Below are 15,777 nucleotides of genomic sequence, written 5' to 3' on the forward strand. Positions count from 1 at the left end.
AATACATAGCCTAATTTACTACTACCTTATCTTTTCTCCACAATCTTTAGTGCATCATGAAATGAACTACACCTGTCAGTATACACTACCTGTGCACTGTGGACACATGACTATTGCCTGCTATTTCTTATTCGTTTGACAATTTTGCAATCTAGACAAATCAAGGCAATGCGTTTGTTTTGACCACACCTCATTACTGCTTAGCAGCACTGGGCATATCAGAAGTCTTGACATAATCCAAGGTAGGAAACTACGGCTTGGCTGAGACAGTTGATTTGATGGTTGAAAGAGGGAACAACGTGATGAGCTACTGTTCACGACTACAGATTAGACTAGATACAGAATATTTTATGTATTTCAAATATTAACTCATTAATGGTTCATTCGTCGCTTTTTCTGACGTAACTTCGGCCAACATGCATTTGTAAACAACTGCGTGCTCCTAGTACAGTTTAGTGAGTAGCTCAGTAGGATGTTTGTGCTAGACTGTACAGTTCCTCTGTGCAGTCAAAACTACGTCTAACAATTAGCGTTGCGCATTAATTGCGTCTTACCTACTTTTGCACTTATTATTTCTAAACCTTATTATTACAAAATTAAATAAACCATCACTGTTTCAACATTGTAACAATACTAGCGAACCTAGCAAAGCTTCGCAATTGCTGATTTTGTATGGGAATTGCATGTATAACCTAAATTCATTACCCCTCCCCCTTTGCCCATCCTCTCACCCCGTTCTCTGTCCGTACATCACGACACTGCGTCTGTCAGTACATAATCTGCTCCCCGTTCTCTCTGTGCACCTCCTCCTCCCCAACTCTATAACTCTATGTCCATTTCCGTCTGAATGTTCAATATCGCGTAAAAGATTATGTCTATACATTACGGATATTTTAGATCCTGTGACTGTTAGCTGAACGTAAGTACATAAAACTGCAACCAGTCACTTTTTTTGAACAGTAATTTATTACTCCATGAACCCGTTTTCGAACCTCTTTAGGTTCATCTTCAGATGGTTTTCTGGAAGTCACATCTCTATTTGGAACATAATGCTGGATGCTGGCTCTGTGACAAAGATGGAACATGCTTTAACGTATCGCCATGAGTATAGTTTATCTGTCGATATGGATGCAAACTTTTAGTTTTGTACTTACTGCGACAATATGGGCTGTTTTTTTCTATTAGTGTCCAAGTGTCTGCTCCCATTTTGACTGCCAGTCGGTATGTCACTCCACACACTTTTACACAATCTGTACACATTTACGCTGTATTAGGGAAATTTTGCCAGCATCCAGCTCTGTGCAAAGTAGGCTTATGTCATATCTTTCGTCTAGATCTTTGTAAACAAGCAACAGTTGTATAGCACATGTTGGATGCTGGCAAAGTTTCGCTATCACAGTGTAAATGTACACAGATTGTGTAAAAGTGTGTGAAGTGATGTACCAACTGGCCATCAAAATGGCGACTTTTTTCTGTTAGTGTCCATTTGTCTGCTAAGTATTAAGCTAGAAATAGTGATGTAAGTTCCATGAAACCATCTGAAAACGAACCTGAAAAGGTTCGAACACCGATTCATGGAATAATAAATAACTATTCAAAAACGTGAGTCGTTGCAGTTTTATGTATTTACAATCGTGTAATCCCGTAATTTTTCCCGAGGGCATGCAGCTTTACTGTATGGTTAAATGATGATGGCGTCCTCTTGGGTAAAATATTCCGGAGGTAAAATAGTCCCCCATTCGGATCTCCGGGCGGGGACTACTCAAGAGGACGTCGTTATCAGGAGAAAGAAAACTGGCGTTCTACGGATCGGAGCGTGGAATGTCAGATCCCTTAATCGAGCAGGTAGGTTAGAAAATTTAAAAAGGGAAATGGATAGATTAAAGTTAGATATAGTGGGAATCAGTGAAGTTCGGTGGCAGGAGGAACAAGACTTTTGGTCAGGTGAATACAGGGTTATAAATACAAAATCAAATAGGGGTAATGCAGGATTAGGTTTAATAATGAATAAAAAATGGGAGTGCGGGTAAGCTACTACAAACAGCATAGTGAACGCATTGTTGTGGCCAAGATAGACACGAAGCCCACGCCTACTACAGTAGTACAAGTTTATATGCCAACTAGCTCTGCAGATGATGAAGAAATTGATGAATGATTGATGAGATAAAATAAATTATTCAGATAGTGAATGGAGACGAAAATTTAATAGTCATGGGTGACTGGAATTCGTGTGTAGGCAAAGGGAGAGAAGGAAACATAGTAGGTGAATATGGATTGAGGGTAAGAAATGAAAGAGGAAGCTGTCTGTTACAATTTTGCACAGAACATACCTTAATCATAACTAACACTTGGTTCAAGAATCATAAAAGAAGGTTGTATACATGGAAGAATCCCGGAGATACTAAACGGTACCAGGTTTTAAATTGTAAGACATTTCCAGGGCCAGATGTGGACTCTGACCACAATCTATTGGTTATGAACTGCAGATTAAAATTGAAGAAACTGCAAAAAGGTGGGAATTTAAGGAGATGGGACGTGGATAAACTGACTAAACCAGAGGTTGTGCAGAGTTTCAGGGAAAGCATAAGGGAACAATTGACAGCAGTGGGGGAAAGAAGTACAGTAGAAGAAGAATGGGTTGCTCTGAGGGATGAAGTAGTGAAGGCAGCAGAGGATAAAGTAGGTAAAAAGGCGAGGGCTAGTAGAAATCCTTGGGTAACAGAAGAAATATTGAATTTAATTGATGAAAGGAGGAAACATAAAAATGCAGTAAATGAAGCAGGCAAAAAGGAATACAAGCGTCTCAAAAATGAGATCGACAGGAAGTGCAAAATGGCTAAGCTGGGATGGCTAGAGGAAAAATGTAAGGATGTAGAGGCTTATCTCACTAGGGGTAAGATAGATACTGCCTACAGGAAAATTAGAGAGACCTTTGGAGAAAAGAGAACCACTTGTATGAATATCAAGAATTCAGGTGGAAACCCAGTCCTAACCAAAGAAGGGAAAGAAGAAAGGTGGAAGGAGTATATAGAGGGTCTGTACAAGGGCGATGTACTTGAGGACAATATTATAGAAATGGAAAAGAATGAAGATGAAGATGAAATGGGAGATACGATACTGCGTGAAGAGTTTGACAGAGCACTGAAAGACCTGAGCCGATACAAGGCCCCGGGAGTAGACAAAATTCCATTAGAACTACTGACGGCCTTGGGAGAGCCAGTCCTGACAAAACTCTACCATCTGGTGAGCAAGATGTATGAGAGAGGCGAAGTACCCTCAGACTTCAAGAAGAATATAATAATTCCAATCCCAAACAAAGCAGAAGTTGACAGATGTGAAAATTACCGAACTATCAGTTTAATAACTCACAGCTGAAAAATACTAACACGAATTATTTACAGACGAATGGAAAAACTGATAGAAGCCGACCTCGGGGAAGATCAGTTTCGATTCCGTAGAAATATTGGAACACGTGAGGCAATTCTGACCTTATGACTTATCGTAGAAGAAAGATTAAGGAAAGGCAAACCTACGTTTCTAGCATTTGTAGACTTAGAGGAAGCTTGTGACAATGTTGACTGGAATACTCTTTTTCAGATTCTGAAGGTGGCAGGGGTAAAATACAGGGAGCGAAAGGCCATTTACAATTTGTACAGAAACTAGATGGCAGTTATAAGAGTCGAGGGGCATGAAAGGGAAGCAGTGGTTGGGAAGAGAGTGAGACAGGGTTGTAGCCTCTCCCCATTGTTATTCAATCTGTATATTGAACAAGCAGTAAAGGAAACAAAAGAAAAATTCGGAGTAGGTATTAAAATCCATGGAGAAGAAATAAAAACTTTGAGGTTCGCCGATGACATTGTAATTCTGTCAGAGACAGCAAAGAACTTGGAAGAGCAGTTGAACGGAATGGACAGTATCTTGAAAGGAGGATATAAGATGAACATCAACAAAAGCAAAACGAGGATAATGGAATGTAGTCGAATTAAGTCGGGTGATGCTGAGGGAATTAGATTAGGGAATGAGACACTTAAAGTAGTAAAGGAGTTCTACTATTTGGGGAGCAAAATAACTGATGATGGTCGAAGTAGAGAAGATATAAAATGTATACTGGCAATGGCAAGGAAAGCGTTTCTGAAGAAGAGAAATTTGTTAACATCGTGCATAGATTTAAGTGTCAGGAAGTCGTTTCTGAAAGTATTTGTATGGAGTGTAGCCATGCAAAGCCTTCAAGATATTTCCGCGATTTGTGGTAACAACGGTTCCCCCTTTGTCTGTTACATATATATCTACATATATATTACGTATATTGGAAAAACGTACACCCTGTCTGCCTATGTCCGTCGGACTGTTAGAGTACCGTGCAAAAGTCTGAAATAAATTGGTCAAGAAATTGCGAGATTTGTGGTATCTACGCTTTCCCCTTATATTTTACATATGTACAGGGTGGCAATTATTGAACTACATGAAAATAAACGTAAATTAGTTACAAACTACGGCTTGCTCACACTTTATTCAACATGTAAACGTCGCTACAGATATTCGGATTAGGTTATGACATGTTCGATATGCCTGCCATCACTGGCGATGAAGTGAGGCAGACGAATAACGAAATACTGCATGACCCGCTGAAGCGTCGAAACATCGATGCTGTCGATGACCCTCTGAAGACCATCTTTTCAGCTCGGCAATGGTTTTGAGGTTACTGCTGTACACCTTGTCTTTATTATAACCCCACACAAAGGAGTAGCCTGGATTCAGATACGGAGAATATAGCGGCCAATCTAGGCCCATGCCAGTGGCCTCTAGGTATCCCAGAGCCAGAATGCGGTGGCCACAGTGCCACTCCAGGGCATCAAACACTCTCCTGCATCTGTGGGGTCGAATTCTGTCTTGCATGAACCAAATATTGTCGAAATCAAGGTCACTTTGGTTAATGGGGATGAAATCATTTTCCAAAACCTTCACGTACTGCTCGGCAGTCAAAGGCTACCAAGGAATATCGCACCTATTATTCCAGGATTGGTCATTGCTCAGCACACAGACACCCGTTGAGGGTGAAGAGACTTCACGATTGCGAATGCGGATTCTCAGTCCCCCAAATGCACCAATTTTGCTTATTGACGAACCCATCCAGATGAAACTAGGCTTCGTCACTAAAGCAAACAATAAAGCGCATACTAATTCCCATCACGCCTCGCGGCCAACCATGCAATTTCAACGTCCTAACGCAAACCGTTCAGAAGTCGTGACAATTTTATGTCGTATAATTTAGTCATTGTCAACCTTTATTTATATGTCATATATGTGTTATAAAAATACATAACCTTCGTTCGACGGAACTCTCAATAAAGTGTAGTGTAAAAATTTATACTAAATGGGTCAAGAACTATTCAAGATTTAAGGTAAGAACGTTCCCTTTTTATAAATCACAATTGTATTTATGTATTATGTATGTGTCAAACTGAAAACAACAACAAAAGTCAGGCAAATCGGTCAAGCCGTTCTCAGGTGATGATCTTTCAAACAAGTGGTAATTGATTTTCACTTATATAGATATTTAAAATAACTCTCATTTATTGTTCCGTCTCAGTTGGACACTTTTTTAATTCGAATACATACTCCAATCAGACAGGATCATTTTCGGGTCTACGTAATTCCATCAGCAATCCTTCTTGTCCACTCATAACAACATACACTACGTGATCAAAAGTATCCGGACACCCCCAAAAACATACGTTTTTCATGTTAGGTGCATTGTGCTGCCACCTACTGCCAGGTACTCCATATCAGCGACCTCAGTTTTCAAGACTATTTTAGTCACAAGACGGCAGAGATGGATCGCTCCATCTCTTCACCTTTAGCAATATGACTTCACTCAAAAGAGAAGAAGTTCACTATGGTCGACATAATCGTCCTGAGACAATTCAGCAACAGTATGCAAATAGATATTTAAGATAATTTTCATTTGTTGGTTCGTCTCAGTTGCAAACTTTTTCTTAATTCGATTAGATGTTTCGGTCACTGTGGGTCATCTTCAGATCTAAGTGATTGCACCAGCAATCTGTCTTGTCTCAGAACAACGCATTTAAGTACTGTACTCTCATACACTATGTAATCAAAAGTATCCGGACGCCTGACTGAAAATAACTTACAAGTTCCTGACGGCCTCCATCGGTAATACTGGAATTCAATATGGTGTTGGCCCATCCTTAGCCTTGATGACAGCTTCCATTCTTGCAGGCATACGTTCAGTGGGTGGTGGAGAAGATTCCTTGGGGAATGGCAGTCCATTCTTCACGGAGTGCTGCACTAATGAGAGGTATCGATGTCGGTCGATGACGCCTGGCACGTTGTCGGCGTTACGGAACATCCCAAAGCTATTCTATAGTATTCAGGTCAGAATTCTGTGCAGACCAGTGCATTACAGGGATGTTATTGTCGTGTAATCACTGCGCCACAGGCCGTGCATTATGAACAGGTGCTCGATCGTGTTGAAAGATGCAATGGCCATACCCGAATTGCTCTTCAACAGTGGGAGGCAAAAAGGTACTTAAAACATCAATGTAGGCCTATGCTGTGATAGTTACAGGCAAAACAACAAGGGGTGCAAGTCCCCTCCATGAAAAACACGACCACTCTGTAACACCACCGCCTCCGAATTTTACGGTTGACACAACACATGCTGGCAGATGATGTTCACCAGGCATTCGCCATACCCACATCCTGCCATCGGATCGCCACATTGTGTACCGTGATTCGTCACTCCACACAACGTTTTTCCACTGTTTGAAAAATAAAATATTCTTGACGAGCCACCAAGATAATTCTTCCATACAAGACCCCAAACTTATCGTCTGACTACAGTATCTATGCGAACAGTACCTCATAGGGATTAGCAAAGTTGCGGTGACATCATTTTAAGAATAAAAAAGTGTCCTATATGTGAATATATGAATGTACACGACGTGTTCAGGTGCTTCAAACAGCACTGGCTTCAAGAGCATTTGAGCATGGCATCAGAGACATCCCATTCTTCTCCGCAGGTGATCCGGATGCTGTTCGTCGTGGTGGCGGAGTTCTTCATTTGCTGGGCGCCACTGCACGTGCTCAATACTTGGTACCTGTTCAGCCCAGACGCAGTCTATATGAATGTGGGCCGCACGGGCGTGGCGCTCGTGCACCTGCTCGCCTACATCAGCTCCTGCTGCAACCCCATCACGTACTGCTTCATGAACCGCAAGTTCCGCGCTGCGTTCCTCGGCGTCTTCGGGTGCCGCAGGTTGGAAAACGTTTCTCTTTACTGTATTACAATAAAACATAAGGGTTTTAGTGTTTGATGAAACGAAGGGCGTATGATTATATTCGTAACGGAACAGAAAGTCTGCTAGCCAACTATGTCAATCTAATTCGAATTTAAATGCAACGGTCAGCCTCCACAGGTATGACTAAATATTAGTTGTTGGTAATCTGTTGTTCAAAAGGATTACAAGCCCTCAAGAATAATAAAATCAAAATTGGTAGTTACAATACTTTGGGAAATAATAGAAACCTAGTCTAGGATGGTAGGACTGGATCTAAACCGGCCCCACCCAAATATGTTTGAATTTAACGGCATTGTGAATTTCGATTGTAACTAACAGTATAAAAACAAAAGAATATTTGAAGCACTGCGCTCCCACACACTTCTTTATCGATGAAAGAGACAAGCATAAGAGAGAGAGAACAGCAAGCTAGGAAAAAGGATGAAAAACTAAATAAGGAAAGAGTAGCGCAAAGTAATGTTGTATGATGAAGTAAGAAGGCTACCTCCTTTCTGATTTCCTCTGATCTGAATAAGATGAATCGAGGAACAAGTACCTAATCCTTGTTATTGTCATCCTAATAATATATGACGAGAGGATTGTCAGTATAAATTGTTTCCTCTTTAACGTTTAAAGTTACGAAAAATAATAAAAAAATCACACTGTTCCTCAGTTTTAATTTATATATCTGCACCTGTTGGTAACTGTCGATCATAAATTTTGTTTTTCTTTTCCTATCTGTTGACAACAATTATAAAAGCATTTCATAACTGACTTCTCCCTCCTACACAGCCTTCTTCCTCCCCTCTTCACAAATATTGAATTTTAAAAATGTTAATCTTTTTTAAATTTAATAAATTGTGAGAAAATCGTGTCACATTACTTTAATGAACGTGACTACAAAATCCGCCAGAGATATAATTCATGTGTGAGTAGGCCAAGTGAAAATTTCACTCCACCAATAAAACTTTGATGTACATTTCTGTTGACGATGTTTATGTGGACAGTATTAACGGAAACGCTACGCCACCAAATGGAATATGTGGTTTTTGTGTGTTGTTTTATTCTAGTTTTAATATTTTGTAGATAGTTATTTGGCTATTTCTACAGATTTTATAATCATTCCTTGTCTCCTTCTTTATCTATTGGCAGGTCTGAGGATGACCACTGTCTAATCGAAACCAGTTTAAAAAAATCACTGCAGAGCGAAATTTTTATTATGAGTCTTAAGAAAATAGAAGATACACTGTCAACCACGTAATCTCCAAACACTATACGTCATTTTGCAGATTTTGTAAGGAAGGAATATTCAACAGAAAAGTGTTGAAGTACTAAGAATCACCTTAAAATTATACATTCAGTGCTGTCTGATACAGTTGCAGCAGTAATAAACATCAGTGCTTATTTAAATTGTTAGCAGGTGGTGTTATCGTAACGTTAGATTTGATTCTAACTTAGTTTTTCATCTGCGTTCATCTAGTAAGAACAATTTTAATGTTCCCTGCATCTACTAGTATTTCTTTATATGCAATATTTGTAGTTCTTCATTCGATTCTGAGGATTATGATTCACTTACAAGACTGCTCGTATTACATACTAAAATACTGACATCATCTTTCTTCTCCGTAGTGTGTTATTTGTGTATTTTTTTCGTGTGGAAGATTGCAGTAAGTACTTGGTGTAGTACTGTATTTTTAAGGATGGTTGACGAAGAAAAGGAATAACAGATGATTAAACCAGGTGCTGGTACATAGTCATTTACCATTAGCCACTACCAAGCTTAATGACCTTGTCTGATACGCAGGTTACTGTTAATGGTGTTACATTCCTTCATTTTATGAAGAAATATATTCAGATATGGAATGTGACACCGGACTTCGATGAATATCTGGTGCTCAGGAGCAAAATTCGGCAGTCACTACTGCCATCACAATGCTGCCGCGAACAATTTTACTCCATTGGCAAAATTTTAACCGACTACCTTCAGATAGACTGGTACCGAAGTAACATCCGTTAGCAATCTTATCTGCTAGGTCAGTAACTTTTGTGCGCTAAACATGGGTATCGTCATCTTCCTGGAAGTGAGTATAGTGCGTGCAAAATGTTTAATGACTTGTTATGCTACATTAGTGTTCAAATTAACTAGAACTATAAGTAGTTATACGCCTGTAAGTTTTTTAACTTTCAGTTATATTTTATTGTTGTATGATGCTGACATACTTTATGCCACTCTCAAATGATCGGTGACTCAATAGACAAGTAACTAATTAACGTTGTTGGTAGTGGATTCGGACCATTATGCAGCGGGGTGCGACCATATGAGTTGTGTTACTACGTGCATAACTAACTGTTCAATATGAACTACAGCGAGTTAAAGACATCCCTGAACTTAAACATCCATCCCACCAATACGATGTAGTAGTTAAGATTTCTATGATGAATGATGTAAAAACGCAAAATGTACGACGACGGTATGGCTAATTCCCGTGCACAGAAAATAAGTTACGATATAACACAGACCAAAAGAACGCCAAATAATATAATCAACTCTGGAAGTGCATTAATATGTGTAATGTAATTCACTGAATTAATTTAGTTTGGTAAAAGCGCACTGCATGAAAAGTTACTTTACATTGCAAATATTGTAGTGTCCTCATTCAATTTGTTATACGCAAATATTTCCCCTAGTTTCCAATTCTGTATAAAAGAGAAACATGTGCAGCAGCGCCTAACGAAATTATTCGTTCTGTTTATGTTTCAGTCCAAATAAGACAGTAAATTGCGTTCTTGTTCCACACTCAGCGTCGCTACTAGAACTTTAATTTCAACAGGAGGTACTTAAATAAGATGATGACTGATGTATTTGGTTCAACAACTTCCCCTTGGTCAAACTAAGAAAACTGAGTAAAATCCGTGTAATTTACTGTAAACAGCATGAAGTTATCATGTACTGCCATGTTAACTACACAGTGCCAGCATACTATATTGGCATTGCATCAGTTACGTTCTAATCTGATTAATGTTCTCCATTGTTACCTCAGAGGAGTCTCATGGAAACAAAAAGTGGGTCATATTTTTTTTAATTCATAACAAAGAAGTACAATTCACTATAAAGGTAATACAAGCTTCACCGAAAGAGTCTCAGCAGAGCATTAATTTCTTTACTGCAAGATAGGTTATGAAGGTTTTCTGCTTTTTCGTCCAATTATGATCCAGAATTTTGATACGACATTTCCAAACCACACTGAAACTGAACGGTCATTAATATTTTTCGTCGTATATAACTTATATCGCAGCGATGTTGCTGTATCTCTATATGACTCAATGTATTGAGATTCCCATTCGTATAACTACACGAAATTTTGTATTGAGATATGTTTTCAAATTAGCGAACAATGTGTTTCCAAACAGAAGTTTATTGTTTCTGGGATTTATATAAGTGATCATGCGCTAATACACTTGCTTACGTACTTCTAACAGTACGTATCCCTTTAACTTCCCGTGTCCTGCTTTCAATATTCGCCACAAATTTCGTGACACAAAGTCAGCCACACAGTTAAGCAGTGCTCGCTGAATATAAGACTATGCGTTTCACGTAGTATAATCTCCGAATTATACGAACCCACCCATTATGCTCCAAGCACTTACGTTACTGCTCTAATTCAGATCTGAAGAGTAACGTGTCGCTATGCATTTTCATCAAATGCAGGCTGGAGTATCCAGTTATTGTGGTGGAGAATCGAGTTGTTAGTAGCAACTAGAAGAGAAATGCGAACTCGTTTCTGAAGCATAAGAGGTTTCGTAGTAACGTGGTTGGGTTAGTTACAGCATTGTGTTAAAGAATTAATTTCACTGACAGATAAATACAACCACTAGCACACATTCCAGTTCAATATCTCATGGTGTTTTGGCTGAAGGTAGCTTTTACCGTTGAATGATTTACTTTTTTGAGATAAGAAAAAGTGGTTATTGGTTTTTCTGTATCTCTATAGTATATAACAAGCTGCATATAACAATCTTGACTCTTGATACGACTGCTAGAACACACCTGAAGTCAATTCTGGTGTGTCATTGCAGCTTAGTGAGTCGCTTCCACAAACATACGAAAATTACAGAGAATGCAGGCTCTTAACATCAATGGTGTTATTTTAATAAAAGATCACTAATAATAAATTTAGAATCTAATATGCTTGTCATGGTTCAAAGTATAACCTATGTATAACATCTTACACCGACATTATTCTAGTAAGTTTTACTTCCCATATGGTTTAACATAACTCTACCATCTGGTGAGCAAGATGTATGAAACAGGTGAAATACCTTCAGACTTCAAGAAGAATATAATAATTCCAATCCCAAAGAAAGCAGGTGCTGACAGATGTGAAAATTACCGAACAATCAGTTTAATAAGTCACGGATGCAAAACACTTACGCGAATTCTTTATAGACGAATGGAAAAGCTGGTAGAAGCCAACCTCGGGGAAGATCAGTTTGGTTTCTGTAGAAATATAGGAACACGTGAGGCAATACTAACCCTACGACTTATCTTAGAAGCTAGATTAAGGAAAGGCAAACATACGTTTCCAGCATTTGTGGACTTAGAGAAAGCTTTTGACAATGTTGACTGGAATACTCTCTTTCAAATTCTGAAGGTGGAAGGGGTAAAATACGGGGAGCGAAAGGCCATTTACAATTTGTACAGAAACCAGATGGCAGATATAAGAGTCGAGGGGCATGAAAGGGAAGCAGTGGTTGGGAAGGGAGTGAGACAGGGTTGTAGCCTCTCCCAGATGGTATTCAATCTGTATATTGAGCAAGCAGTGAAGGAAACAAAAGAAAAATTCGAAATAGGTATTAAAATCCAAGGAGAAGAAATAAAAACTTTGAGGTTCGCCGATGACATTGTAATTCTGTCAGAGACAGCAAAGGACTTATAAGAGCAGTTGAACGGAATGGACAGTGTCTTGAAAGGAGGATATAAGATGAACATCAACAAAAGGATAATGGAATGTAGTCGAATTAAGTCGGGTGATGCTGAGGGAATCAGATTAGGAGATGAGACCCTTAAAGTAGTAAAGGAGTTTTGCTATTTGGGGAGCAAAATAACTGACGATGGTCGAAGTAGAGAGGATATAAAATGTAGATTGGCAATGGCAAGGGAAGCGTTTCTGAAGAAGAGAAATTTGTTAACATCTTGCATAGATTTAAGTGTCAGGAAGTCGTTTCTGAAAGTATTTGTATGGAGTGTAGCCATGTATGGAAGTGAAACATGGACGATAACTAGTTTGGACAAGAAGAGAATAGAAGAGAATCGAAATGTGGTGCTACAGAAGAATGCTAAAGATTAGATGGGTAGATCATATAACTAATGAGGAGGTACTGAACAGGATTGGGGAGAAGAGACGTTTGTGGTACAACTTGACTAGAAGAAGGGATCCGTTGGTAGTACATGTTCTGAGGCATCAAGGGATCACCCGTTTAGTATTGGAGGGCAGCGTGGAGGGTAAAAATCGTAGAGAGAGACCAAGAGATGAATACGCTAAGCAGATTCAGAAGGATGTAGGTTGCAGTAGATACTGGGAGATGAAGAAGCTTGCACAGGATAGAGTAGCATGGAGAACTGCATCAAACCAGTCTCAGGACTGAAGACCACAACCACAACAACATGGTTTAACATACATCTTGATCTAAATTTTTGTCTCTTTGGGAACAGACGATATGTAGGCAGCGTAAGGTCTCCCTGTTATCACAGGGACAGTCAAAACCCTCTAAGAATCCAAGTGCAGTAGCCACGGTAGATTATCTCCATCAGTCAGTTCACCTCACAAGCTGGTTGACAATTCGAGCCGAAGTGGCAAAGCTGGTGCTGTTTCGTGAATACTGACCATGTTTTGTAATGGGGTGCAACACTGCGCACGTTGCGAGCGCTTCCTAGCGCGGGCTGAAATAACTGTTAGTGACTGTGTGGTCTCCATAGAAAGGTGTCGTCACAACACTGTTGCTACAACTGCTACAGAGTCACTGACACCGTTTTCAATATGGACATCGTCAAGGAGGTTAGCAAATGATTGTCCTATTGACTGCTTCAGATGAAGTCGACATTATAAGTAACTTCTCAAAGGGGATAGCAACGGAAGTTCTGTCCCTACAGGGAATCCCTGGCAATATGCGAAAGCTACGCCAGTAGTTTTCTGTACCGCTTCGCTACTGGAACAGATGGATCTATCTGGCATGAGTCCCTCAGACATGAGCAATATTGTAAGATGGGAAGCAGAAGCGATTTGTGAGCTGATTCCTTGTCTCAGTATCCTGCTAATGAACCAGATACTGTCACTTTCCTAACCTAGGACAGAGCCTATGTGATCATTCCATTCAATTTCCTTACAAATTATCACAGGTATTTGTATGAGTTGTCTGATCGTAAATGTGAATCACTGATATTGTAATCATAGGACGTTATTCTTAGTTTTGTGAAGTGCATAATTTTACATTTCTGTACATTTAAAGCAAATCGCTAACATTTGCACCACTTTGAAATTTTATCGAGGTTTGATTGAATGTTTCAACAGCGTCTTTCAGACAGTACTTCATTACAGATAACTACATCATCTGCGATAAGTCTGAGGGGCTAGTAATATTGTCTGCCAGGTTTGACAAAAGAAGTGACACACACAGACGGCGATGTCGAATGTCAGTTTCACTTTGTACACGTACATCTACATCTAAAGCTACATCTACACACATACTACGCAAACCACCGTACGGTGTGTGGCGGACGGTATCCTGTACAACTGCTAGCCATTTCCTTTCCTGTTCCACTCGCAAATAGAGAAAGACACAAACTTATTTCTCTCATCGGTCATACATACACACCATAGGCGGATGTGCAAGTGATCAGAGGTGCAATTTTCTCTGACCAGTAGAACGACCACCAGAGTGCATTAGTGTTGTTCAGGTTTAGTGTTGTTACCAGGTTGGTGTGGTTCATAAGGGGCGTAAACAGTGTCAGATGTTGAGTGATCACTGTGAAGAATACGGAGATGCCACTTGCTTGCGTGAGACAGTGTTATCATCACCTCACAGAACTTGAAAGTTGCCTCATTGGGTCTCTCCATTTGACCAGCTGAACGAATCATGCAAATATATAGATATTTTGGGCATTCAGAAGTGACTGTGGCCCGATTTTGGACTTCACGGGAACAAGAGGGCAAACATACCCTTCGTGAAGGTTCTGGTGGACAACGTCTGACCACCACAAGGGTTGATCGCCAAATTATGCACCAAGTGCATCATGACTCCTTTACATTTGCACCTGCCATCCGAGAACGAGTAATAGAGTTACTGTAACACTGCATATCAACCCGCACCATTGATTGGAGAGTATCCAAAGACGGACTGTGGATTTACTGTCCCATTCATAGGCTGCCATGTACACTACACCACAGACGGCAGTGTTTGGAGCGGTGCCGAATTCGGGAAGCATATACTGCTGATGAATGACATCGCGATGTGTTCAGCGATGATACTCGGTTTTGCACGACCGTAGATGACTATCTTCGGAGAGTATGAGGGCAATCTGGGGCGAAGTCTCATTCTTGTAATGTTTTGGGGAGACACAGTGGACTTACTCTAGTCGCCATGGTGTGGCTAGCCATCAGCAGTGACTTCAGGTCACGGCTGTTAGACACTGAGGTAACTCTGACGGTACAACGGCATTCACGGACATCGTGGGTCCCGTACCTTACCTTTCACGTGACTGCGTCAGTGTGCGATTTTGCAGAAAAAAATTCTCATCCACACGTGGCACATGTCTGTATGAACTGCCTTGCTGATAGCGAGGTACTTCCAGAACCAGCACGATACCTGAGTCTGTCATCGATAGAATATGTATGGGAGCAGCTCCGTCCCATTGCGAATATCAAGGACATCAAGGACATCAAGGACCAGTTACAACAGTTGTGTGTCCCAAAAGAGGATACATGTACTCTGTGATACCATTCCCAATTGAGTCAGTGGGTACACCCCGGCCAGAGAGGTCGCAACGTTATTATGTTAAGTGGGCAAGTTCCTTGTGAGTTTGACTCGCTATTTCTTACCTGAATTAGTAACTAAATGCCGTCCAGGGTGGCCGAGCGGTTCTAGGCGCTACAGTCTGGAACCGCGCGACCGCTACGGTCGCAGGTTCGAATCCTGCCTCGGGCAAGTATGTGTGTGATGTCCTTAGGTTGGTTAGGTTTAAGTAGTTCTAAGTTCTAGGGGATTGATGACCTCACAAGTAAAGTCCCATAGTGCTCAGAGCCATTTGAACCGTTTGTAAGTAAATCACGCAACAGTAAACAGCGAATTCGGTCAAAATACCTCGAGGTATTGACCCGAAATTGTAATCGTAGATATTTTTTCTGTGAGCCGAATAATTCTTGCAACAATGCTGCAATGCACACTAACCCAACAACGTCATAACGAATCCTGTTATGCT

This window comes from Schistocerca cancellata, chromosome 3, assembly GCF_023864275.1.
Source record: "Schistocerca cancellata isolate TAMUIC-IGC-003103 chromosome 3, iqSchCanc2.1, whole genome shotgun sequence".
Taxonomy (NCBI): Eukaryota; Metazoa; Arthropoda; class Insecta; order Orthoptera; family Acrididae; genus Schistocerca; species Schistocerca cancellata.